The sequence below is a fragment of the Epinephelus fuscoguttatus genome, linkage group LG14 (genome assembly GCF_011397635.1).
Source record: "Epinephelus fuscoguttatus linkage group LG14, E.fuscoguttatus.final_Chr_v1".
NCBI classification, from domain to species: domain Eukaryota; kingdom Metazoa; phylum Chordata; class Actinopteri; order Perciformes; family Serranidae; genus Epinephelus; species Epinephelus fuscoguttatus.
Window position 1 is genome coordinate 6,769,048 of NC_064765.1, and position 27,119 is coordinate 6,796,166.

At 42.2% G+C, this 27,119-nt stretch overlaps 1 long non-coding RNA gene across 1 annotated transcript in view; it reads left to right on the plus strand.

Moving 5' to 3' along the window:
* The window catches only part of LOC125901213 (uncharacterized), a 142,706-nt gene that overhangs the window by 54,139 nt on the left and 61,448 nt on the right, over positions 1-27,119 (plus strand). The window contains exon 3 of the long non-coding RNA XR_007450951.1: positions 1,847-1,903. This is a non-coding gene — a long non-coding RNA (uncharacterized LOC125901213). The remainder of the gene's footprint in view (positions 1-1,846; positions 1,904-27,119) is intronic.

The window sequence follows — 27,119 nt, forward strand, 5'->3', positions numbered from 1 at the left end:
TTATTTTTTACAGTTATGCCCTTTTGTTGTAATTGGTTATCTTTATGATTGTGTTTGCTTCTGTCAGCTGTCAAGCCGTCTGCGGCTCAGTCATTGTGATGTATCGTCCACTGTGCAGAGGATTGTGGGTCAGAATAGCCAGAAAGGCATGCTGGCTTGAATACTGCAGAATCGACTGTATGCAGTAGGACATCCTGGTATATTTGACATACTGCATTTGAAATACTATGTACTAGGACATACTAAATCTTTTTCTGCCACACTAAATAGTACGGTAGTTTGGGTATTGGACGCACTGCAAAAAAGAAAACAAATGTCATTAGTGTGCATGTTCATGAAACCCACAGTGTCTCAAACCCCTAAATGATGATGATCCAACACAGTTTCCACAACCAGAGCTGTCATTCTATCCACCAGCTACTAGCAACTAGTATTTTTCCAATCACTTGTCTTTATGTGAAATCAGCAGTGTAGAGGTGACAGGAAATAACAAGGGAGAGATGAACAGTGACATGCAAAGGCCCTTAGCCAGACTCTACTGTAAGGCCAGTGGCTCAACCAAGAGAACACCCCATTACTGAGACAGCTGAGAAAAATGTTTTGCAACCCTGTTCATTCTTATTATATTTATCCACACTAATACTAGAGACGTGTCTTTATGGATGGCAACATCAGTTTGTTGGTCTGTCAGTCCACCATTTTGGGCCAGCTTTAATTATATGAAGAACTATTGGATTGATTGTCATATAACTTTAACTTTCATGGTCCCAACAGGATGAACCCTGATGACTTTGGTGATTCTCTGACTTTACCTTTTCCATGATGTTGACATTTTAGGTTCCCTGTTTGATGTATACATACGTTTAGGCCTAGTTCACATTACACCATTTTCAACGCGATTTTGATGTCGCAGAGGATCTTGGGAGCCACCTTGGGTCGGAGGTGAGTCGGCTGATAGTCTGCCATGATGAGTCCTCATATGTGAACAAGCCTACGAGCAAGTCGCCCCCTCGTCTGGGACTGGATATCTGGCATGCTAGAAAACTGGACGGAAGAAATGTGAGAAGGACATGCCGCAGGGTTGCCAGGTCTGCCGTGTATTAGCCAGGACTTTGGGCTTGCTCTCTAAACGTCACCTTTCTCTTTATATATCCATCTAATAAGTTATTTAAATGCACGACAGTCGCTTTTGGGGGTTTTTTTGGGCTTGTTTCCATAGCCCTGGTTGCTTGTTTCTCTCCCAAGATCTGGCAACACTGACAAGCTGGCAAGCAACAACAATGGTGGCATCCACAGGATCATGGGGAGCGCAACACTGGGAAGAATATCCATGCCTTTACGATGTGTCGTCTCCAAGTTTGGTGACTGTGACGCTAATGCTCGCCATTTTGATGCACACTGCCTGTTCACCAGTCAACCCAGCGCTCATCTTCCATAGCTAGATTTGTCTTGTTTTAGTGCCGTGCCAGCGCTGCAGAAAGTGAACTTGAAACAAGCAGCAGTGGTGGGCCAGATCCAGATTTTCTTCTTATATTTTTTTATTTATTTGTGGGGAAATCCATGTTTAACAAAATATTAATCATACGAAAGTACTTACAAACGTGTGTGAAGACTGTACAGTTGTATAAATACCTTAGTTCTTGTACGTTATAAAAAGAGTCTGTGCATCTGAGCTGGAGATTTCACGTGTTTGTTTATGGAGCTCATACATTCATTATACCAGTTTTATCTATGTGGTTTTATGGCTTATGCTACTTTATGTTTATATTACATCTTACTTTATTGCTGCACTATATCAAAGTTAATTTCTTTTGGTTGTTGCATTGACTTGTTTTCTTCCCCACAGGGACCAATAAAGTTTCATCTCCTGCCTCCTCTACAGCCACTCCTACAGGCCGTTTCTGTAAGTGAGAATATGTTCTCTCTCAATCTGCCAAGTACAATAACCCTTTAAACTGTATAATGCATTAATGAAGACAAATGGATCTGTGTGTGTGTGTGTGTGTGTGTGTGTGTGTGTGTGTGTGTGTGAGCTCCTCTCTACTTCTGTTCCTCTCTGAATCCGCTGTGTTTGGTTTGGTCTCCAAGCACCCGGATCATGTTTGACGGCGGCTTAGAAGGAAACAAAAAAATATCTTTGCACTCAAGGTGCTTTGGAGAGGTTGAGCCCTGTTTGTTCACCTGTGTTGTGTTGTGCCTTTTGGGTACAACAATCAGCGCAGTGTCTGCAGGGAACATTAGCTAAGATCCTTTGTAAGCCAGACTAATTACCATGAAAGACCTCCACTGGAGGAGCTGATCACATGTTCAGCTGCACGGCGGTGGTACATGTTTAGCTCCTGGCTAAACAACACAAACCTGTTTAAAGTCGGTAAGGGTTTGAACATGTGATTTTTTTTTTGCCATGTCTATTAGGCCTTGTGCAAAATGATCTGGTAAGGATTATACTGTATAATGTGTCAAGTAGGTGTGCTCGTGAGAGATATGAAAGAAGTCAGTACAGCACGTGTGCATGCGCTCATGAAACCAGGTTACGCTGGTAATCGGAGAATGAGTTTACATGCACTGTGGGAGCTTAGTGACTGTAAATCTACGTGTGCGTGCAGCAGGTCAGTAATCAGATTTCTCCCCTGCCCCCAGCCGTATTTTTGAAACATAACTTATTTAAAGGGTCTTAAAAAAACATGTCTTCTTAATGGAGTTCTTCTTATCAGGGATGGGATCCTCCACAAACACACTATTTATTACCTGTGTGGAGTTTGCATGCTCTTCCAGTGATAGTGTGGGTTTTCTTCAGCCACCTCCCACTGTGCAAGGGTTTATTGTTGACTGTAAATTGAGGTGTGAAATTAGCCTGGCATGGCCAAACCAACTTGCAAAGTCTGGAACCTCTCAGTTTATTTTCATTATCAACAGCCATAGATGCTTTTGGATGCTTGTGGTAGACCTACAGCCAATCAGAGCAACCAAATGTGACGTGACATCAGTATGTCTGTGAATGAGTGTTGCCATTTTTGCCATCAGAGTTTGAAAATAGTGCTGCAACAGAAAGTTCCACTTCAGCAGCAGCCATCTTGGTCATTTCCAGGCCTCTTCTTCACTGAGCTAGGTTTATGCTTGCCATAGTGTCCCTTGCGCAAGGGTGTGCAAACTGAAAATTACATCATCATATATTTTGCATTAAGTACGAAGGCTCTTTAGGTTGTCAGTCATCATATCAGACCCGCCCTGTATTAGATAAAGGGCTGTGACTGGCTGGAAGCAGGTCAGATCGGGAGGAAATCTGTTTAATTGAAGGGGACCACACACACGCACACACACAACTGCCAGAGCAAATAAAACATGAGCTTTCAAATTCATCTGGTTCCCAAGCTAAAGTTGGATTTATACTTGTGCATCAGCTCGATGCAGAGCCCACACCCTAACCTACGCATGTGACTTAGGCTGTTGTGAGCATTTATACTCGTGCGGTGGTGTGTCTGTGTCACTCTGCAGTTACACCTCCAAAACACTAGTCGGCGGCGGGGTTTCTTGGAAGTGCTGTAAAGTTTAGTTGATTCAAAACACACATTAAACACACATTAAACATGGCTTAACAGAGACAATTTCAGACACAAGTACACAAATCAGCTTCACTATAACTGGCAGCATTCACAGACAAACACTTGTCTTTATCTATGCCTATGGCATTTTACATTGTATAAATTAGCCTAGCAGCTAGCAGACATTTCCTCGACTCATATGAAGCCAGGGACAACAGCAACATTTAACAAAGGTAACGTTACAATATTAGGCTCAATTACAACTCACAAGGTTCAACGACAAAACAACTGTCTTATACTAAACACGCTTTCCAAACAAATACAACATGCTAACATTATTAGCACAAACCTATGGCATTTTACATTGTATAAATTAGCCTAGCAGCTAGCAGACTTTTCCTCTACTCATATAAAACCAGGGACAACAGCAACATTTCACAAAGGTAACGTTACAATATTAGGCTCAATTACAACTCACAAGGTTCAACGACAAAACAACTGTCTTATACTAAACATGTTTTCCAAACAAATATAACATGCTGACTTTATTAGTGCCAGCCTATGGCATTTTAGATTGTATGAATTAGCCTAGCGACTAGCAGAGATTTCCTCTCCTCATATGAAGCCACGATAAATCACACACAAGACTTAAAATGCTATTTATGTGGAGGCTTTATTGTCTTTACAATTTATTGTTTCTTATCTGTGAAATTAAAGTAAAGTTAAAGTTTCCACTGAGGGAAATGGTTTCAGCTTACAGAAATAAACAGGAGGTCTGTCACGTCAGGCTACGGTGTAGGTACGGCCTCACACATGTGAAAACCCAATTAGAAACCTCAACGTGAGTACTGTGTGTGGCCAGGGAATTTCTCTGACAGATAACAATATATAAAAACAACGGAGGCAACTTAACAAACCAACAACTCAGAGCATGATGTTAAATCTGCAGCTCTTGGGTGACGAATTTAGCTATTTTCTCTATGACCTTCCGTATGTACAAAACAGTATATTGTATCTTTGTAGACTACAGCTGTGTGGGAGAAAAGAAGTGTCTGTGACTGGTAGCGGCTAACAACAGGACAGGCCTGATTAGCGAGACACAGAGGAGCGCTGGCTCTGCATTCCCAGCTGCCTCTGTCCTGAACACACTGTCAACAGCACATCAGCAAACCCCCCCCAAACCCCACCCTCCCAAAATCACCCTCCAGAGAGGTGACACACATCCACTGTCCTGCAGACCTGGGTAGTGTCAGCAGCATGGCAGTGGGGACAACATGTCCCTGCTCTGCTGAAGTGCTCCTGAGCAACTGTACGGACTGAAGTACAGACGGTCACTTTGGGGGTCAATAAAACAGTCTCTAACACAGGATGAACATCCGCTGGATGCTTCCTGTCCTTTTTAATAAGATCTTGATGCTCTGAATCCTCTCTGAGTCTGTCATGAGGACACAGGATCCTCAATGATACTAATTTCAGGCGATACAGACTCTCAGAAGTTAAAAGTTGGCGGCTAATTGTGTTTGCGTTGTGAAATTTAACTTCTTGAATGTACAATTTCACTCTTCTTTCAGTCAGGATTAAATGAGGCAGCGGAGGAATGTGGCAGAAGGTGTGATGCATTTTTGGCAGGAACTTAAAAGTTTGCTTGCCAAATCAGGAAGTAATACCTCAAACACGTACAACACTGGGAATTTCACGAGCTCATCTCCATGTAGTGGTGTGTTAATTTCTTCTGCCAAAGATGTTTTCAGTCTCATTTGTCTGTCTTGTGGTGCAAAGTTAGAGCCATGGGCCAAAGACCAAGTCATTATTCTTTTGGTTCATTCAGACTTTTCTTTTTTAAAGCAGACCTGTTTTTCTCATCAGCTCCTCGTCAAGCAATGGGGTCCTAGATGAATACACTGTTAATGGCCAAAGTAAGAATGATTCTGATTAAAGAAGGGCTTTGTTTGGGGAAAGGTGACATCAGGTATTTCTAAGCATCTATCAGAATTTAGTAATTGGAAACCAAACAGACACATTTTAAGTATGGATTTGTTTTGTGTAAGAAGAGTTGTTCAGTCAAGTTTTCAGGTGCTTTTAAAGGAAGTTTTGACATTCAGGACCTATGCTTAGTGACTTTTCTTGCCAAGAGGTAGGGTGCTGTCAGACCTAGAGTCGTCTCCTTTTGTCCGAATCAGGGACTAATTTTGTTCCAAAGTTGTTTAACTGCCTAGAGTTGGTTCGTGTTCTCACGGCAGCATTTACAAGCGGACCAGATCAAATGCCTTGTGTGAGAAAGCTGCTCTTGATTGGTCAGAATTTCCATGTGGGAAAAATCCAGGAAGTAAACCAAACGTTGAAGATAAGATAAGATACACCTTTATTGATCCCATAACTGAGAAATTCCAGAAGAAGAGTACACTTGCAAAATAAATGTGACACTTTCTAATGTCACAATGGAGGGACAACTACGCAGGTTGATTTTAGCGCTGCTCATCGTGGACTATATTGCTGTCATTGTTCATTTTAGTCAAAGCATACAGTTTGAAAACGAGGTGCGGCTCCAACTAGAAAACAATGTTTTGATGCATTGGATGTGCTGAATGTGCATATTAAGGCAGGACAGGAGGAGGTGCACATTAATAATCCTCCAGGACTGTAACATGCTCATGTTTAACCCAAACAATGTGTCATGTGACTGCAGTTGGTTCAGATCCAGGTTGGAACACCTTCTCTCCACAAATGAACCGCACCAGAGTTTGTTTGTAACCGGACTGGGACCAGTCCACCTCTTCAAGAAGGTCTCGGTTCAGTTGTTGTGGTGCGCACCTGAGTGTGATTGCTGTGTTTACACCTGCCGAAATGACCCACACTAAGGGGATGAAATTGAGTTTGATTGAACCGAACCAAACAGGGCAGGTGTGAAAGCACCCAAAGCAGCAGAAACCATGGCTGTATAAAGAGAAGTGGATACAGCATTGGAGGTGGGACCCCATTCATTCCTATGGAAGTTCCTCAGTGGCGCATGAAGGCAAAAACGTTCAACTGCTGCGTATAAAATTAGCTAGATAATCGGTGCTGCTTCTGCCTGATTGGGCCCATAGAGCGCACTAGAGGCTTTTGCTGGCTGAGCTGGCTAGTTCCGGTTTAGCGCACTGCTAACTTGAATGGGGATAAAATGATTTAATCTTGCGTGCTCTTCCAGCAGTGCCTGTTCCTGGGGGCTTGGTAGAAAGCAAAAGTGAAATATACTGCAAGCACCGGTGGTTGGCAGGGCGAGATCAGGAGGCCAGGTCCAGGATTTCTCAATGAAGGAGCAAGAGTAGATCTGCTTCCGGCCTCTCTTCAGAGTATTTTTACCTACTTTCAAACATGTCTGGGGGGGGGTTTTATTCATACACAAACAGATCTAAAAACAACAATTTGTGTTGAGTTACAAAGCAACGATAGTGTTTGAATCTAATCAAAAGGAGATGTCAAGGAACCAAAGTGGTCTGAAACCAATGGTGTCAAGGACAAAGTAAGACTAGAGGCTAGAAATTATTTAAAAAATGAACAAAACTAAAGGTTATTAAGGCTTTAATTTCTTTTTATACAATGGTCTTTTTGAAGCTGGATGTACTTCTCCAACTCTCACACATGTTTACAGTCAACGTTGTCGTCTGGAGCACATTTCCTATTCATCACGCATCAATCTTCTCCGGCATACACACATACATCCTGCAAATCTGACAACTTTATTGTCCATTACATTGACAACATATGGAACTCAGTCTCTGGCATAACAACATGGCGGTTAAAAATAGATTTAAAAGCAAGGACTGACAGATTTACAGTTCATGACATAAATAACATAAGATCCTTACAACCCCGCGGACACCATATGAACCAACAGGTGTCCTCCGCGGTATTGTTCAGATTGTTCTTTCAATCACACTCTGTCTTCTGCTCACATATCCATGTTCAGGCTATGTGTGTGCAGAACTCTACAGAAATTGATTTTTAAAGAATACACTAAGTACTGGATTACAGGCTTCAGCAAATAAATTAAGGACTTTAAAACGGTTGCACTTCTTGCAGTTAAGACCAATTTTACTACTGAAAATAAATCTGAAACAGTGTTCAACATTCAACCTCTTGGATTTCCCGGTCTCCTCGGCAGCATTAGGAGCTAAAACATAAATAATTCTCACTGATTCGTGCTCTGGCTGTTGATCACTTGACATCATGCAGGGTTCTTTCGCCTGAAGAATCACTGTGATATTCTGAGGAAGTCACTTGTAACGGTTGGTATTTGTCTTCATGCTTTCCTTGTACCTGTCGATCTGAAAAGCTGTGAGCATGGAGACGAACGAGTCAAGCCTGGATTCAGATCATCTCCACTTCCTGCCCTTTGAGCTACGTGAGGTTTAGTTTGGTTTGTGTTTGCCATCTTAGGTGATAGAATTGTGGGTCATAAGGTCTTGGATTACGATTGGCTGATTTGCATTGAAGGCTGTTTTTAGATACAGCTGTGATGGTGTTACTGTTTCAATTAGTCTCAAATTATTGTCATATGGGAAGCAGAGCAAGACGGGCAACAGCCCAACGGAAGCATGAATCATTTATCATCCGCTTGGACCAGAACAGTCAGAAGTATGCAACACTGTCATTCAATGAATGCACAAAAGATACAGGCGAAAGATAAACAGGGAGCCAATGGAAAGTTATGATTGAGCAGCCAGGGAACCCACTGTGCCATGTAACTTTGTTGGAGAAATACCAGTCGTTGCTGCCACCCAGTCCACCTTTTATCTCAATCCAAAGAGGACAAACTACCACAACAATCTGTGGTAAGTTAACACTTAAGTAGTGTATTATCAGTTAGTTCATTATTAAACCCTGGTGTTCATGACATCCATCCATCCATCCATCCATGCATTTTCAACTGCTCATCCAAAGCTTGGTCGTGCGGGCAGAAGACTGAGCAAAGTACCCCAGACATCCCTTTCCCCAGCAACGCTTTCCAGCTCCTCCTGGTGGATCCCGAGACCTTCCCAGGGCAGACTAGATATGTTATCCCTCCAGCATGTTCTGGGTCTGCCCCGGGGCCTCCTACCAGTGGGACCTGCCCATAACACCTCTAATGGGAGGTGCCCAGGAGGATCCGGATGGGATGCCTGAACCACCTCAATTGACTCTTTTATGCGAAGGAGCAGCAGCTCCACTCCGAGCTCCCTCCGGATTTCTGAGCTTCTCAGCCTATCTCTAAGGCTGAGCCCAGACACCCCATGCAGGAAACTCATTTTGGCTGCTTGTATCCACGATCTCATTCTTTCAGTCACTACCCAGAGCCCATGATCTTAGGTGAGGGTTGGGATGTAGATGGACCAGTAAATCAAAAGCTTTGCCTTCTGACTCAGCTCCCTCTTCACCAGGATGGTTCGTCACTGCAGAGGTTGCGCCAAGCCGCAGATCCATCTCACGCTTCATTCTGCCCTCACTTGTGAACAAGACCCTGAGATGTTTGAACTCCCTCGCTTCGGGCAGTTTAAGTTGCATATTGTTGATTAGATTTTGTAAATAAATTCCTTCTTTTTATGGTAACACGTCTCTGACCCTGTGGAACATATGCGACCTCATTAGCTTAAAGTACTCATAATAATTTCCTTGGGTGAAGGTGGCCAAGGTGGCGTTGTTGCAACAAACTTCACTCTCCTCCTCACGCCACACTAGCTTGTATGTTTTTATTTGTCGCCTATTAAGACCTAGCCCACACAGGTATTTTTGTACATGTAGCTTTTTTCAATGTGGTTTTTTCAAAGTTTTACATGTCTAAAAACAAACCTTTTGTAAAACTTTGTCTAGAATGAAAGAAAGAATTTCCCCTCATGGGGATGAATAAAGTATGTAAGATAAATAAGATAAGTAAACATCGGGCAGCAGTAGCTCAGTCCAGACCAGTCGTGACCAGAATAGCACTGGTTGCTAACAGGCGTTTTCGCAACAGAGATTTGTTCATAACTGTGTGTGGATTTGTTTTTTGAGAACGAAGATGGGAAAAAACTCTTTAAAAAAAAATATTCATTACCAGCTTAATTAGACCTTATGCTCCCCTTTCTCTAGCTAAGTTGTCAGTTGTTAGCTAACAGGGCGACACTGTAACAAAATTGATATCATAAAAAAGTGAAGACTACTCAGGGAAAGTGAGAATAATAGCTGCCAATGGTAGATACATATGTGGTTATAATATGTGGTAATGTAACTGCAACATGATCAGATGGCATGTTTTAGCAGCCTGGGGCAGCTTTTTGAAATTGTTTTCAATGAGAGTGAAGTGTTTTGCGTGCTGCTCCTGCATCGCTGAGAGCCTTCTGTTTTTTCCACTCTGTCTGCCTCGCATTTTTGCAGGAACACCTTAAGTTCAAAAATATCAAAGGAGAAAAATCTCCTGACGTCAATGGCATTTTTCCCCATTGTCCAATCAGATTAAGTGTAAGGCGGGCCTTCTGTGGTGGCAATAACAAGTTAGCAGGTTTCAGCTAGCATGGTTTGTGTTAAGCTAACTTAAGCTCAGTTTCAACGTTGTCCTAGGCAAGCTGCAAGACATATTGGGTCCGTGTTGCCACGGGTTTGTAAAACAGTTGACACTTTCAACTGCATCTGTGTGTTGCTTGGCAACCATTCTGCTAAATGTTGCTGCAGAGCTACTTTGCTTGGCAAAGAATGATTATTTGTTATCAGTGGATTAGCCAATCACATTTTTTGTTGATTAGTGTTTTGTTTTATAAAACATCGCCAAGTACATGTAGTACCCTTTGCTCCATGTTGCACCTTACACCTAACACCCAAAAGCTGTTCTGAAATCTCTGTAAACCATTTCCTGTCTTGGTTTGTTGCTTAACTTTGAAACGCAGGATAAAATACTGTCAGAGACATAGAGCACAGAGCAACAAGGTTGTTTTGTCTTTGCAGTTGCCACAAGGTTTCTGACGGGACTTTTTCAAAAAAAAAAAATTGATTGATTTTGACTTATTGACAATTAAATGACAGTTGTTTAGAACATAAAGAATACATGGATCAACTGTCGGACTGCAGGAGACTCATTAGAATCTACAGTAATTATTATGAATCCAAGTTGGCTACAGCTGCCATCATCCAGTAAAAAAACAAACCACAAACCCCTACAGGAGGTGATTATTTCATACTCTACAGAAAGCTTTTCAGTGGGGTAAACCTTTAACGATTAAGGACGTTTGTAGCAGCAGTTGCTGTACAGTTGTACACAGACTAATCAGATGAGGAGGCCATGCCAGGCAAAAGTCAGGAGCCTTGAAGGAGTGAAATCCAATCTGTGGCGGGGTGGAAAGGATGTTCTGCCAGTCAGCCACTCTCTTATTAGGACATGTGGGACCAGCTGTTTGTGTATGTTTGTTCCTTCGCCTGGCTGAGCACTTGAAGAGAGCGATTCAATGCTTCTTTGGCTACAGACGGTGCAGATCCAAAGACAAACGAGTGCACAAACACATGGAAGTCCGAGCATGCATGCATACAATTATCCGGCACTCAGACAAACAAGCACCTGAACACCACCACATGTGGAAACTCAGCCTCACAAGCAGATCATCACGCAAACACACTCATAGTTCATTTAGCAGTGTCGTGGTAACGGTCCCTGTTTCTCCTGGTTGCGGTTCATTGGTCCTGTTTCTTTCCTCCTGGTTGTGAGGTTTCGTAGCACTCGGCTGACCTTTCTGCTGACGAGCTGGTTAGCCGCTACAATGAGCGTGTTAGCACTTGCTGACCTGACTTCACATCAGCTTTTCATCGTGATTGTTCATTCACTGTATCACAAGCAGAAACTTAAAGTATTTTTTTCTCCTTCCTTCCTGAAGAAGCTTTTCCATTGGTAGTGTGTTTTTTCCTTCCTTCCGTTTTCAAGGGACCTGTTCAGGGTGTACCCTGCCTCCTGCCCAATGTCAGCTGGAAAAGGCTCCAGTTTCCTTGCAGCCCTGAATGGGATAGGCAGTTACAGATAATGAATGAATGACTGAATGAATTAACATTTTCAAGGACCCAAAGTTCATGAAACTCTTGAAAGATATAAATAACCATACAAATCCTTAGTATGGGAATCAGAGCTACTGTAGTACTCTGTGACAGCAGAGATATGGAACAAACAATGGAGCTGGAATTAGTCTGGCCCAGTTACCAGAACAGAATGTTGGCATTGTGTGTTTCTGCGAACCACAGATATGTTACACTTGTAGGTTTTATACATAGCACATCAACATTTCTACATAAACATTTCTAGATGTAAATGGAGGTAGAGGGTATGGTGGATGGCATAAAACCTAGGCAAGATGGAAGCCAAGCAGCTGCAGACTATTGCTACTGTTTGAAGCCAACAAATGACAAAATGGGTATTTTCTAGTGGAAAAAATAGTAGCATTTACAGCTTTGATGGCTGCACCAGAACCAGGTGTTTTTTGCAAGACATTACAACATTTCCAGCAGCGATTAAGGCACCAAAACCAGATGGTTTTTAGCAAGACATTGGGCCATTTCCAGCCCCAAGTGTAGCACCAAAACTAGGTGTTTATTGCAAAACATCTCAGCATTTACAGCCACAATTGTGGCACCAGAACCAGGTGTTTTTAGCAAGATATTAAGTCATTTACAGCTGCGAATGTGGCACCAGAACTGGGTATCTGGGTATTTTTTAGCAAGACATTGAGCCTATGTAGACCTAGTATTAACTTATATTTTGGGTGATCCTATCACAAGTGGACAGTGCTAAATACAACTCTAAACGACACTGGACAATCAAATCACCACATACCTTTTGTAGTGTACACACTGATACATCTTGATGCAAGGACTTCGTCATCAGTGGAGGACGTGGTGGTTGTTTTGTTGACAGTGTGCTAACGCTTTATAATCTATCACTCGAGTTGGATGAAGTGTTGTATGACGATCCCTTATTTCGCCCTGTGGAAGGAGACATATTGAATTCTGCTGACAGCGGTACCTCCAGCTGTACTGACGCAATTGCTAATATGACTAGCAAGTATTCTGTCCAGAGCAGCAAGCGTGGATGTAGTAACTGTGGCAGTAATGAAATCTGAACAGTGATCAGCTGGATGATGATAGGCAGATGTGTGAACAGTGATGTGTCTTGTGTCCACTTGTGTTCGGATCACTGACACACATGTTAATATCAGGTCTGAACAGGCTCATTGGGTCATTTTGAGCCCCTTTTGCTGCACCAAAACATTTGATCATTTACAGCCGCAATTGTTCCACCAAAACTGAGTGTTTTTCAGCAAGACATCAAGGCATTTCCAGCTATGACTGTGGCACTAAAACTTGGCGTTGTTTAGTGAGACATGGGAGCATTTCCAGCGGTGGTTGTGGTGACAAAACCAGGTATAATAAGCCCAAACACGATCTTTTCTTGACTTTAACTCAGTGATTTTTGTGCCTACACCTTGACACCTAACCCCACATTAACAACAGCGTTGTTCAAACTTGAAGAAATGTTGAGTTGTGTTGATTACTCACAAGAATACATTGAAGCATGAAATACCAGAAGTGCAAAGTGTTTTTGGTTTCACTGAGTGTGAAAGTTCATTCAATTTAAAGTAAAGTTCAAAAGACGATTGCTAGATATGCTCGAAAGTTGCACAAAAAGCTCTTGGGTGGACCTTGAGTTAAGACTTCTTTGTCAAAGAAGAGCTTTATTTGTTGTTGTTTTCTGTCAGGACATGTTTCACTCAAAGATGTTGTCATCATTAGCACATCAGGAGGCAGAGAGGTCATGATTTACTGTGACACACCCAGGTTGGTAAAGAGTAAATAAACCATTTTTCTTACTGAGTTCTTTACAGCTACAAAATAAGTGTTAATGCACAAATCTAAAGGAGCTGCTGTATCGAAATCTCACAGCATAGACGTGGGGTTTCATGGTGTCTGTTAAACCTGCACGTTCACAATCATATCAATGCAAACATGTCGGCACGCACGTAAAAGACACGTGTGCATTCACATATACAATGGTGCATATACATATGCATGCTTACAAACATTTCTACACAAACACACTTGCTCCAGACTCCTCCTGACACACACACAAATTACACACACACCTAACACACTGTACAGATTTTCCAGAGAGCTCCCCTCTGACGCCGGCTGAAAATAGCTCCATCTCGGTGTGTGAAGTGTCCAGGCTCTCACAGCTGATTGTGTGGCCCGGAGAGAAACAGTGTGAGGCTGTGGGATGTGACAAGAGCGCCGCCGTGGGTGGAAAAAACTTCTCTTAAAGGAAAATTCCACCCACTAATCCTCTTCGATATCAGCAAGTGTTGAGGCTCGCTCTCCTGGAGCTCAGTCTCAGCTGTGGGCCGTACGTGGGTAAAGTTCTGATCGTGCTCTGTAGATAGTTGAGTCTAACTGAGCGTTGATAGCAGTGCTTGCAACTTAAAATAAAATATTCTTGAATGTTTATGTGCTTTCAAAGTTATTGGATGCATCAACGGTTGAATGTGATTGGCCAGAAACACACACCAAAACAAAAATAATGAACCCAGAAATGTGCTGTTTCTAAGCCAGAACATTTAGGGTGGTTTTTCCTTTAAGAGAAAATGCCTACACATGGTGTTAAATGCATAAACACACACATGCAAACACATACATGCACACAAATAATTAAGAACTGACACGTTTATCAGGTGTTTATTAATCAAGGACTGAGTTCTTAGATCTGGTTGTGTGTGTGCGTGCAAGCATATGTTCATGCATGTTCAGGACTGTGTGTGTGATCATGTATGTGCTTGCAATTGTTTGTATTTTCAGCATGTGAACAACAGTAGCGACTGCGTGCATCTATTATGAAAGCCTGTGTGGGTGTAAAGCGTCTGTACACAACAGAGAACACCACAGAGCAGCAGCATCATCACTCAGTTTAACAGCCACAGTTAGCAGCAGTATGATTAGCATTGTTGCTAAAGCGTGAGAACGTCCCCCTGGTTTATGTGTGTGTGTTGTCCTCCACAATCCAAACTCCCCCCCCAGCCTTTCATCTTCCTGTTCTCACGCCTGTCAGGACTTCCCGCTCACGCCCAGCTGGCCCCACCCTCTGCGTGGCCGTCAGCCCGCCCGCACGCTGTCACTGCAGCATGCATGTCCTTCCCTTTAATCGTATCAGCCCCTCTAATTGGTCTTCTGTGTCTTTAAGATATTGTTGTGCATTATCCACTCTGAGATGTGTTTATGTTCCCTGTGTGGTGTCTCTTATTGTGAAAGGCAGTGCATGTGTTTGTACACAGTGCGGTGAGTAAAACAGAGGAGAGTGTTACATCTGCGGGTAACCAGACACTGTACTGTAAGGAAATGCAGTGGGTGTAATTATCTACAAACATGTCTGTAGGTGCAGGCGTTGATTTACAGGATAATAAATGACAGGAATAATGTTTGAGAAGTGTTTAGTTTATGATGCGTTATATAATCCTACATCAGGACATGAGGTTACTTTGATTGGATCACTAAAACAGACTAAAGCTTATAGAACATAGATATGAATACTTATTAATTTATTATTAATTGATAAAGTATTTTTCTGAAGTTTTAATTTTGATACATTTATTTATCTTCATGAATCATCAATCAGCTTTTACAAAAAATCGCAAGAGTAAAAACATTTAAAACCTTGACAGTGACCTTTAAAGGACCATAGCTGTCATTTTACATATTTAAAACGAATTATACTTGGCATATCTTAATCTTAAGGTTGTTTTCCAGCGCAGTATATACACTATGAAAAGTCAACTTGCAGAGGTCTGAAGCATGTTTGAGTTTGGCGACTAATCAAAGTATCATGTTTTCTTATTTTATCATCAAGTTCAAACATGAAACCATTAATACAAAAACAAAGGGCGATAGTGCAGAGACAACAGTTCACTAATAGTAAGAGAAAAACTTAAATAACCTCTCGGGCCGGTTGCACAAAACACCTCAGGTAAGATTTTCCTTGAAGTCCATTTTAAGGCTTTCTTACAATAAAATCAGTTGCACAAAACACCTCTCCTTAAGGCTTTCTTCAAATGTTCACCTAAGTATTTGAGGTTTTCTCCTTATCTTGATCTAATACTTAAGGAATCCCTTAAAGTTAGTTGAACCGTCGCACAAAAGACTTTAGGAATCACAAGCTTGAGCGCAGGCAAACAAATGGTTGTCATGGAAACTGTAATATTTTATCACTGTAAAGTCTCTCAATGCAGTAAATGCCTTAATGTTTTTACTTAACTAAGGAAACCTACTAAGGGATTCTGTGCAACACCCTTAAATAAGTACCGCAGCCTAGAAAAAAATATCATAAGTGTCATACTAAAGGAGAAAATTTAAGGTGCCAGGAGCCAGGTGCAACTAAAATAAAGTGTATTCAGACACATTGTTGGTGTGTTGCATTGACCAACAAAAACCTGGTCTGAAGTCAGAGTGGTGCCATATTTTCCTGCTATTTGAAGGGTGCATCATTCAAATAGTAAGATGTATCTACACAGGCGGGTTCACAGCGCATGTGGACTCTGCTTGTTACGCACACAGGGATGCACTGGTGGTGGGTGAAATAACACATCATGAATGAGAAGGATATTGATTACATATTCTCCAAAATATGAACGTAGCAGAGAGCAGAGCAGAGCTACAGTCTGACTCCCTGTAAAGAGAAGATGTGCCCATATAGGCAGGTTCACACATGCGTACACTGTGCTTGTTAGGCACACAGTGTGTGGGTATCTGTTTTGTATTCTTTTTCTTCTGTGTATTTGTTTTATGTATTTGGATTGAAACTTCAATAAAAAGTTGAAAAGAAAAAAAAAGAGATGGCTGTGCACATTTACGTGAGGAGCAGTGTAACTTAATTGCTTATTTCAGAAGCTAAAAGTTTAGTTCTGTTTCCTCTGTCAGGTTTATAGCTACAGTTTTTAGTTTTGCTGCTTAAATGTTCCACCATATTTGCTGCAGTGACATTACAGCTGTTATTGCATTTCTCTTAGCAGAAAACCACTTGCTTCTCCAGCTGCAGGTGCACCTCACTTTTAAAGGAAATGGGAGATGGCAGTCTGATTAGATGAGTTCAGTTGACACCCAAAAAAACCACAATGACAACCCCTCTGCCCCTTGGGCCTGACTTTGTGCCCAGATTATGCGTCATTTAAGTAGCAAAAGTTGAGTTGAACACGGCCTAAATGCACTGGTGAAACGCACTTTAGACTGTGTGCTATCGATTATTCTATCTGTAGTCTAGATGTGCTCCCGGTTGCCCTGGTTACAGTTCATCGGCGCACGGCAGCATTAGGGGTAAATGTGGCACGACAAGAACAAAAGTTCAGGCGACACAGGTGGTGGATGGGTCCAACAAACCCTTACCTTCATCCAGGAGCGCTGTGTTCGCGTCCCGTACAATCATAAAGCCAAACCCTGTTGCTTTATTCTAAACCCAGCCACGTGTTTTTGTTATTGAAGGGGAAAAAAAAGTAAATTTGCCGCATTTTACCAGTGTAGTGTGTTTATTTTGAAAGAAGACAATGCATGTAATAGGCAGAACTTGACACCCTGTCCTAGAACATCACCAACCACTTACGGTACCTTGGACGTTGTATGTTGACGTAGAAAGTCCATGACCAAACGTTGATATGTGACGAGGTCGGAGTGAGAAAGTGTTGTGTACTCAGATAAAACGTTGCTTCAAGCTAAATTATAACGGCAGCGTGCTAATAAGCTTAAATGACAATGCTAACGTGATGTTTTCCATGGTCGTCATCGAAACCGAGCTTAACTAACATTTGTCACACAAGTCCAAGGGTATTTGGTCATAAATCCAAGTATTGGACAAATTAAAATACTTGAAGAAGAAGGCTTCAGTTCTTGTTTTCACTCGCAAACATCTTCATAGTGACATGCATGCTTTGGAGAACAGGTTATTAGTGGTGTAAAGTCTTGTAGATTTTTTGTAAGGAAACTAAACTTCATATTGCTCCTTTAAGCCATTATAAGTGAATATCTTTCAGTGTTATAACCATACGGCACTGCAGTGTTTTTGCAGAAAGTGTCATTAGATTTTCATAACCATGTTTTTCTTTTATTGCAACACCAATAGTATCCCATAATCCTACACTTCAAAGCTCTTTGGCTGCTGCTCTCATCATTTTATCACGTTTTTCTCTCTGTGAGAAACTGACTACATGACTCATTGTTGTGAAGGTGAGAAAATGAGTGAGAGATGACTGTAAGTTCACAGGCAGGCACACAGCGACCACATGATTCTCAGTGTGCTTAACGTCTTCATGCAGGCAGGCTCTGCTTTATTGCCCCCCTCTGTGTGACCCCGGTGTAGTTTGGAGGGGCCGACGCTATCATTAGCAGGACCTTTGGCCCTCCCCTTCACTCTGCAGCCGGGCAGCCAGCTGGTCCCGCACTCCCTCATTAGCCCCAGTCCATCTCGTCTCCACTTTACCTGCTGGTCATGTTACTACCCTCCTCTTATCACAAACACCACGTAAGCGGCTCTCTTTAACCTTGCCCCCCCTCTCCTCGTCTCTCCCCCGCCTCCCCCATATCTTAATCTGTCTAATGTGTGTAAATAACGCTTGCGTGGTCCAGATAGCTTTTGTTTTACCATCAAACAAGCCCCGACCATGGGAACCTGGTCATTAATTACCATGTGATTCATGGTTATGGCTCTGTGTCTCGTCTCGCCACTAGTCTGTCATTAAGACTTTCCCAGACTTCCCATCCCGGGCCTCTCCCAGCTAACAGCTCACCCACACCAGCACTCAGCCCAACTAAATCATCACCACCACTCACACACAATATCAGCACCTTCTCTTCCACCAGGAAGTACCACTTGTTTTCATGCATATTACAATTACCACCACTGTTCCTCTAAAATGAAATGTGGAAATTGGGCCATTACAGCTGCAGGAGTACGATGTTAATCCACAGATTTACCTGCAGTTATGTGGAGGTGGAGGTGGAGCCAGTATCATGACTGTGAGAGAAAACCTCTGGGTTTATAAACAATCTGAATGCTAATAACAAAATGGGAAGTTGGATATAATATCTCAGTGGTACCTAACCTGAGGTTCAGCCTCCTCAGGTCACAAAATAAATCTTAGGGTTTATAGATTATCAAGGTGACTCAAACTAAATTTTCTGTCAACATTAGTAAAACCATTTCTTTTTCTCAGTCATGATGTAACATTGGTTTACAATTTCAGAAATCAAAGAAGACAGTTTTCAAGCAGTTTCATCTTTAGACTGTGATTAAGTTAGACTCCTGCAGTTTTTTTTAAGATTATTTTTTGGTCGATTTTTGCCTTCATTGATAGGACAGATAAGATAGACATGAAAGGGGGATGACATGCAGCAAAGGGCCACAAGATGGTATTAAACCAGGGCTGCTTCAGAGGACTCAGCCTATATGGAGAGCACGGTCTACCACGTGAGCTAGAGCAGTGCTTCCCAATCGGTCCAGCCACTGGGTCCAGATTTCTCCTCAGTCATTAGTTCATGGTCCACACAGTTTAATACATTCTGCATCATACTTGGATTTTGCCATGTTGTTGAGTTAGCTTGCGGTCTCTGTCAGCAATCTGTCCAATAGGCACTCACTCTACAGTGGGAAACAGTACTTCAGAATAAAAGCTCTGTGCTGGAAATTCACTGCACTTCCAAATTTAGTGTTTTTTACAGACTTGAGTAGTTTAAGAGTCACTTTTGGTCCATTCAGAATGGACCCGCAACCCACCAGGAACCACTGAGCTAGAGGTCACCCCTAGACCCCTGCAATTTAAATGAGCTGTGTTTTCTCCTCTGTAGGTTTCTGGTTTCAGAAGAACGTAATGTTATGCAATGTACGTACGGTCATCACGCACTGATGTCATTCATGTTACATGCACTCATTAGGTACACCTTGCTGGTACCAGGTTGGACCCCTTTGCCTTCAGAGCTGCCTTAATTCTTGATGTCATAGATTCGACAAGGTGCTGGAAACATTCCTCAGAGATTTTGGTCCATATTGACGTGATGACATCACACAGTTGCTGCAGATTTGTCGGCTGCACATCCATGATGAGAATCTCCCGTTCCAGCACATCCCAAAGGTGCTCTATTGGACTGAGATCTGGTGACTGTGGAGGCCATTGGAGTACAGTGAACTCATTGTCATGTTTGAGATGATGTGAGCTTTGTGACATGGTGCGTTATCCTGCTGGAAGTAGCCATCAGAAGATGGGTACACTGTGGTCATAAAGGGATGGACACGCTCAGCAACAATACTCAGGTAGGCTGTGGTGTTTAAACCATGCTCAGTTGGTACTAAGAAAATCTCCCCCACACCATTACACCACCAGCAGCAGCCTGAACCGTTGATACAAGGCAGGATGGATCCATGACGCCAAATTCTGACCCTACCATCTGAATGTTGCAGCAGAAATCCAGACTCATCAGACCAGGCAACGTTTTTCCAATCTTCTATTGTCCAGTTTTGGTGAGCCTGTGTGAACTGTAGCCTCAGTTTCCTGTTGTTAGCTGACAGGAGTGGCACCTGGTGTGGTCTTCTGCTGCTGTAGCCCATCTGCTTCAAGGTTGGACAAGGTGTTGCTTCAGAGATGGTCTTCTGCAGACCTTGGTTGGAACCAGTGCTTATTTGACTTCCTGTTGCCTTTCTATCATCTTGAACCAGTCTGGCCATTCTCCTCTGACCTCTGGCATCAACAAGGCATTTTGGCTCACTGGATATTTTCTCTTTTTCAGACCATCCTCTGTAAACCCTACAACCCTACAACCCATGTTGTTGCTGTGCAGTTCTATATTTGCAAGGTGTTGACACAGTTTGATACATATGTTACGAGAGGGATAGCTCAGCGCTTAGTGTATGCGCAGCAAATTTGAGGTCAAGCATGAGAGAGTCACGGATGCACTCAGAGCAGACAGGTGTTGGTGATCGGAGCAGGCAAGAAATTAGCAGTTAAGTTGTCAACTGCTAGTAAATGAAGGTGCAGGTTTCAGTTTGTCTATGAATAAATGCTGCAGCTCCCCAAACCCCAAGCAAACAAAGTCTCCCTTGTACTTCCTGGCCACGGTCAAGAAGCTGAAGCTGGACAAACATTTGAGGCTGTGGGCATGTTCATAATTGTCGTGGAATGCAATGTAGGTCTGATTAAAGACCTAGAATTAAAACAGTCTTCAATTATTTGTCTAAAACATCAAATGATATGCTGCTTTAGTACACTGAGATCAATCTGGCCACAGTTAAGCTCACTGTCCAGCCATATACTTGGTTTCCACCTTGTCTCGTTTCCTGTTGTATTAAAGACTGAAGCTGCCACTCACAGGAACAGAGGGGCTGCCGTCAGTCTGCTGTCAGTTGCTACTCTCAGTTTGAGGTTTAGTAACAGCTACAGACTGGACGGGGATCAGGCCAAGAGGCTAGCAGGAGTAATCTTACTGCCACCCCCCCAAACACCACCTCTCACTTTGCTCTCAGTGTTTCTGCTGCATGTGTCTGCAGCCTGTATGGAAGCTCGCTAGTGACAAAGTCAGTTGGGCCCAGAGTGTTATTTTGAAGTTGTGAGCCACCGCCAGCAGTTTTGATCCACAGAATAATTTGTTCTATGAATAGTAGGGTTGGGAACGATTAACCGATACGACCGGATATCTGGTTTGACAAGCGAGAGATATGGCTGCGTCGGTAGTAGCCTCCTCAATCGATACAAATCAGCCATGAATCCTTAGATGAATCATATATGTAGGCCTAATAACTTAGGTGGAAAATGCTTTAACGTTTCATGCAGCCTACATGCAGCCTCTTGGCTCAGCAAACCGTAAACAACCCCACTGGCTTCTCTATGTGTCACTTCAGTACACAGTCAGTGGAGCTCAAATGAATACGCCATGACACTACACTGACATGACGCTTACGTTTGCAGCCGGTGGAGCCCGGCCGTAAAGGCAAATCCTGCCGGTTGTGGGTTGAACGGGGGGTCACAGCCACAGACTGAAATATGTATTCCTGTCAAATACGGCGGCCATAGTGCTCCACGGCGCAAGATAATGGCTTACCGGTGACCGAGAAGCCCGGCTCCAAGTCCAAGAAGTCTTCGTCGGTGTCATGACTGCCCAAAAATACCTGAACAGCCGAGCCGTGGCAGCACCAGCACACAGGTATGTGATGTGTCAGAGGAGAAACGAGCCGTTCACATTTCCACAAACCTCAGTGCACTTTAGGGACTGTTCTTTACTTGTCAGGGGAGGAGGGTGGCTGGTTGATTTTTATTTTATTTATTTATTTATTTTATTTTGATCCCCCCTATGTTAATCACTTATTGATGCTGTTTTTGAAGTATGAATAAGTCAATAAGTAATTTATTCCATTGAAATATCATTGATGTATTATAGAAAATTGATTTATCTTTTTATAAATGACAAACACAGAGTGTAGCAAACACAGAGAAATAGTCTGACATGGTGATCAGTCATCACAGTCCATGATATCAACTAATAACAGGAGACGTCAGATTCTGCCCCTACATTGCATGTTATTATTTTATTCTGCTTTATGTTTATATTGTACAGCATTATGATAAACTTTATTCCAGACTCCAGTCCATATAAGATACATACAAAAACACAGACAATGTCTGATTTTGTTGCTGTTTGACTTTTTATTTTATTTTTGCCAGTGCCATACAGCAACAATGCTTGGGGATGTGGTCTTTTACAAATTTGAAAATACTGTAAGAATGTCACTTTTATAGAATTGGCTTCTTTATTTTATAATATATGATTAATGTCTACATCAACAAATGTGAACCATAGAATCGTGTCAAATCGTATCGAATCGTAACGTTCCTACACTGTATCGAATCGTTCTGTGTTAAAAATATATCGTTTTTGAACCGTATCGTAACCCGTGCATCTAGATACGTATCGAATCGTCTATCACAGAGAGATTCCCAACTCTAATGAATATATAAACAGTTTATACATGAAAATAAAGAAGAGGCCTTCTGTTTTTAAAAACAAAAATGTTTTATTCTATCTTATTTTTTATAAGCACTTGAATTTCTCTTTGAGGTGTAGCGGAAGACATTGCCACGTTCAGTGATCATTCAGTGTTCTGTTGTCGTCTTGTCCGTGTGTCACTGTCACCGTCATGGAGATCCCGTTTCATCCCACCAAACTCGTTTGCTTCTTCGTCCAAATTGGATTCAGAATGTTGATCAGAACAGGAAGCGACAGAGTCTGAGTCCATCAACATCTCCACGACTTGGGCAACCGTAAACTTTTCGGTCGGTGCTGGCATTTTTGTGCAGTTTACAAGCGGCTACATTTCTGCAAACAGCATCTTCCTCCGGTTTCCAGAGGATCTTCTTCCTATCTTATTACAGTGAAAAAACAGAGATGAATGGAATATCTCGTCAATGGTGGTGAGTGGTTTGTGGCAGTCATTAGCTTGACAGGCATCTCACCTAGGTGTCCTGCTATCCAACATCTCCTCCCCTTCCCCATGATGAAGTCAACTCCTACACTACATCACTATAGAAATGTTGACATAGTACGTATGAAATGCACAAATGTTACGTATCTGTGGTTTGTATAAATGTACTATGCCAAGATCGTCTTCCAGCGACTGGGCTGATGCTGATTATAGTCTGAATCTGTTCTTGGCTCATGCGATAGTTTGGGCACTAATAACCCTCCATATCTGTCTTGGCTGTGTGTGTTTGTATACTATATGTGTCTGTGAGTGCTTGGTGTTTTTTGTGTGGGTGTTGCTCCAGCTGCCCCAGACTGTAACTTACTCTACCCACGGTCTGTGCCCACACACACACACACACACACACACACACACACACACACACACACACATACATACACACATACACACACCCTACTTGACCCCCTCAGCCCAAACAGTTGCTCACGTCACTTCACTGAAGGCGAGAGCAGCCAGACTCATGACTGTAAACCCTCTGCACGATCATCAAATGATATTAGCAAATAAATTCTGGTTTCAGGTGTCTCGACGTCTCACTGTGCACAGTTTGTGAGGTCCTGCTGTCCTTGAACTGTGTGTGTGCGTGTGTGTGTGTCAGCATGGACATTGAATCTCTGCCTGCATCCACCCCATGGCATTATCACTCTGATTTCTGACTGTAGTTCTTTAAGCTCTCAGCAGAGAGTCAAAGCGTGTTGGCAGATTTAGAGCTTAAACGCTGCAGCTTTCAAACATCCTTTCAGATAATGTAGTAACTGATGTTTTAAATGTTCACTGGATTTATGGGAAATCGTCAAAATGGAATATAATGCAATTAGTGTGTTTTCTTTAGTCTATAATCACTTGAAAATAATAATCATTGTGTTTTTGTCACCTTAGAATGAGCTGTTTTTATCTAGATAGGGAGCAGGTCCTTGTTCACGGAGAACGCCACGATCAGTGCCATGTTTCTACAGTAGCCCAGAACGGACAAACCAAACACTGACTCTAGACAGGGCTATTAGTAGACAAGCAGTGTCAAAAAAACACCAATGTTTTTTTAACATTTAACGGCATTATTCAGTGTTTTTACCGGTTTAAATCACCTGGTCCATTTGTTTTAGAGCGGAGAAGACCTCTGTGGTAATTTGGCTCATGGTAGAAAACCTCCTGGATCAGAAAAAAGGTGAGCACACACAGCAGGTGCTGGGCTAACAACCCATCTGCAACGTCAGACATCGGAGAAACATTGATTTCTAACGTGAAACCGCTTTATTCTGTGTTTTTAATGGTTTTAATCACCTGGTCTGTTTGTTTTGGAGAGGAGGACACCTCTGCGGATAATTTAGCTCCCAGCACAACACATTCTCACCCCAACCTCGTCACATATCGACGTTTGGTCATGAACTTTCCATGTGCAGATACGACATGAAAGGTACCCTGGGCGCGTTGGTTTTGACGTTCTGGAACACCGTGTCAAGTTCTGCCTGTTACATGCATCGTCTTCTTTCAAAATACACTTGTTTTCACAGGGTATTTATCATTTACATACAGTCTCTTTCAAAATAAATGCACTACGTTGGTACAACACAGCAAATGGATGGTTTTTGCCTCCAACAACTAACGCACGTGGTTAGGTTTAGTAAAAAAAACAAAAACAGGGTTTGGCTTTATAATCTTACGGGACGTGAACACTGGCCTCCCGTGTTTGTTGAACCCATTCACCACCCCTCCCACCCGCCCTACTTGGACTTTTGTCACCTTGACTTCTGTTCATGTCTCTCCGTGTTTCTCTCTGATGCCGCCAAGCGCCTTTAAACTATAATGGCAACTGGCCATGTATCATAACAATGTTAAAAGACGGCTTTTTTGTCAGTGTCTGAAGCTACAAGTCACTGCCCCAAAGCCGGATTCTGACGATTTCGGAGTGAGTCCAGGGTGCCCAGCAAAAAACTTCCTGAAGGTTTGGCTCTTACGTTATCAGAGAAAAAAGGTGAACACACTTTAGCAGACACTAAACTTGCCTTGCTAACCATCTCTGACATGCCCACCAGCATCAGAGAAACACAGATTTGTAACCTCAAACTGCTTTATGCAGTGTTTTAAATAGCTTAAGCCACCAGGTCTGTTTGTTTTGGAGAGGAGGAGACCTCTGCGAATAATTTGTTTCTCTGTAAAGAATCCTGGACGATGAAAACTAAAAGAATTCTAACCGGGAGAAGTTTGAGCTGGTTGCAGTCTGTAGTCTTCACCGGTAGATGCCACTAAACCCCCTAAATCGTACACATTGTACCTTTAATGCTCATATCCTGCAAAAAAAGAATTGTAATAACTTTTATTGCTTAAAAAACAAACAACAAATAAATATCAGACAAACATGACATCACAATAGGGAAACTTGTACTGATAGTTTTCTCATTCAAGCAGTCTCAACAGTGACACACATACATGCACACTAAAACACAGGAAGTATAAACACACACACCGTCATACATAAACAGGAACATGACACTCAGGGGACAACACACACACACACACACCTGTACACACACACACACACACACTCAGAAACACACTGACGAAAGAATGTGCAGCCACACACGAACAGTGATGTTGTGAATTTATGCTCACACACACTCAGAGTGTGAAGCTCTGGTTCCAGCAAGTTCTTCTGATCCTTTATGTGCTTCCTCTATTTTTAGACACCTCATTAAACTGGTGCTAATGATTCTTAGCCGTGTAAATGGTCTGATAAGCTAATTATTGGAGGAGAAAAACCTATTTCCATCCCACCCACATAAAGGCCTCTCTGCGTCGCTGCTCTGTTAAAGCCTGTGTGATTAATAGCAGAGGTTTGGCGTGCGCTGGGTGTTTTTATTATCACTGGAGAGAAATTCCCTGCATCCACCGACAGTGGAAACATTTACATAGTGAACATCAGAGACGGGCTTCAGCTGATCTAGTGGTTTCTATTTGTTCTTCATATCGACGTGTTGAAAGGTTTGAATCACTGATATCGTTTGACTGTGAGTGAGGATTACTTTGAAATGTTTTTTCTTTCCTCCTTTCTCTTCCTTAATGTCAGTCATTGCCTTCCCTCATCATACCTCCTCTATGTTATATCTATGCTTTATGTCAGTCCGTCTCATTCATGTTCTCCTAATTTTTCTGTCTCGAACTGAAGTGAAAAGTAACCCAATACATTAAGGTACTCAACTTTTATACTATAAAAAAAGAGAAAGTCAGGAGGAAATAAGGGGAGAAACAGGAGAAAAAGATCAGTGCACCACTGGGATCAATTTGTGTCCACATGTCTAGATAAAAACTAAAACAAGTCTGCAGCCAGAGCAGCTCTGTGAGCAGAAGTAAAAACATCAGCATGCACGCAGTGGCACTGCTAACATGCTAATGGTAATAATATTGCTGATAATATTAACTTGGATTTAAATAGCATTTTTCAAGGTACCCATGGCATATTTTTTGGTTTGAAATTTTTGCACATTTAAGAAAAAATACGAACTCGGGTAGTTTTTTTTTGTTTGTTTTTTTTTTTCAGCAGGTTTGATTTTCTGTGTTTTTCCACATCTGTCAAAAGTCTTTGTTTTACCAAGAAGCAGTGAACAAAATGTGGCATCACCTGTTGGATACATCCGCCACAAGAAAGAGGAATGAGAGGCACGGTATCATTTCATAACTTAGATAGCTTAAATCAACAGGTCAGAAAATAAAATTTAGCCAGGGAGGGAACTTGAGTAAAGAGAAACAAGGGAGCCAATGTGTCTTTACATTTTGTCTTGTATTGTGAATTTTTGTAACAAATTGAACAATGAAATGCATCAGAGTCAGTGCACAAGGTTTCTGTGCGTAAGATTTTTATCGTATGGCAGATAAATGTCAGCATTACCACCTCGTGGTGGTATACCTCCGTATATAAGTCAAGTTGCAGTTATAGTTTACATTCAGAAAAACGTCAATCAATCAATCAGTTTTATTTATAAAGCCCAATATCACAAATCACAGTTTGCCTCACAGGGCTTTACAGCATACGTCATCCCTCTGTCCTTAGGACCCTC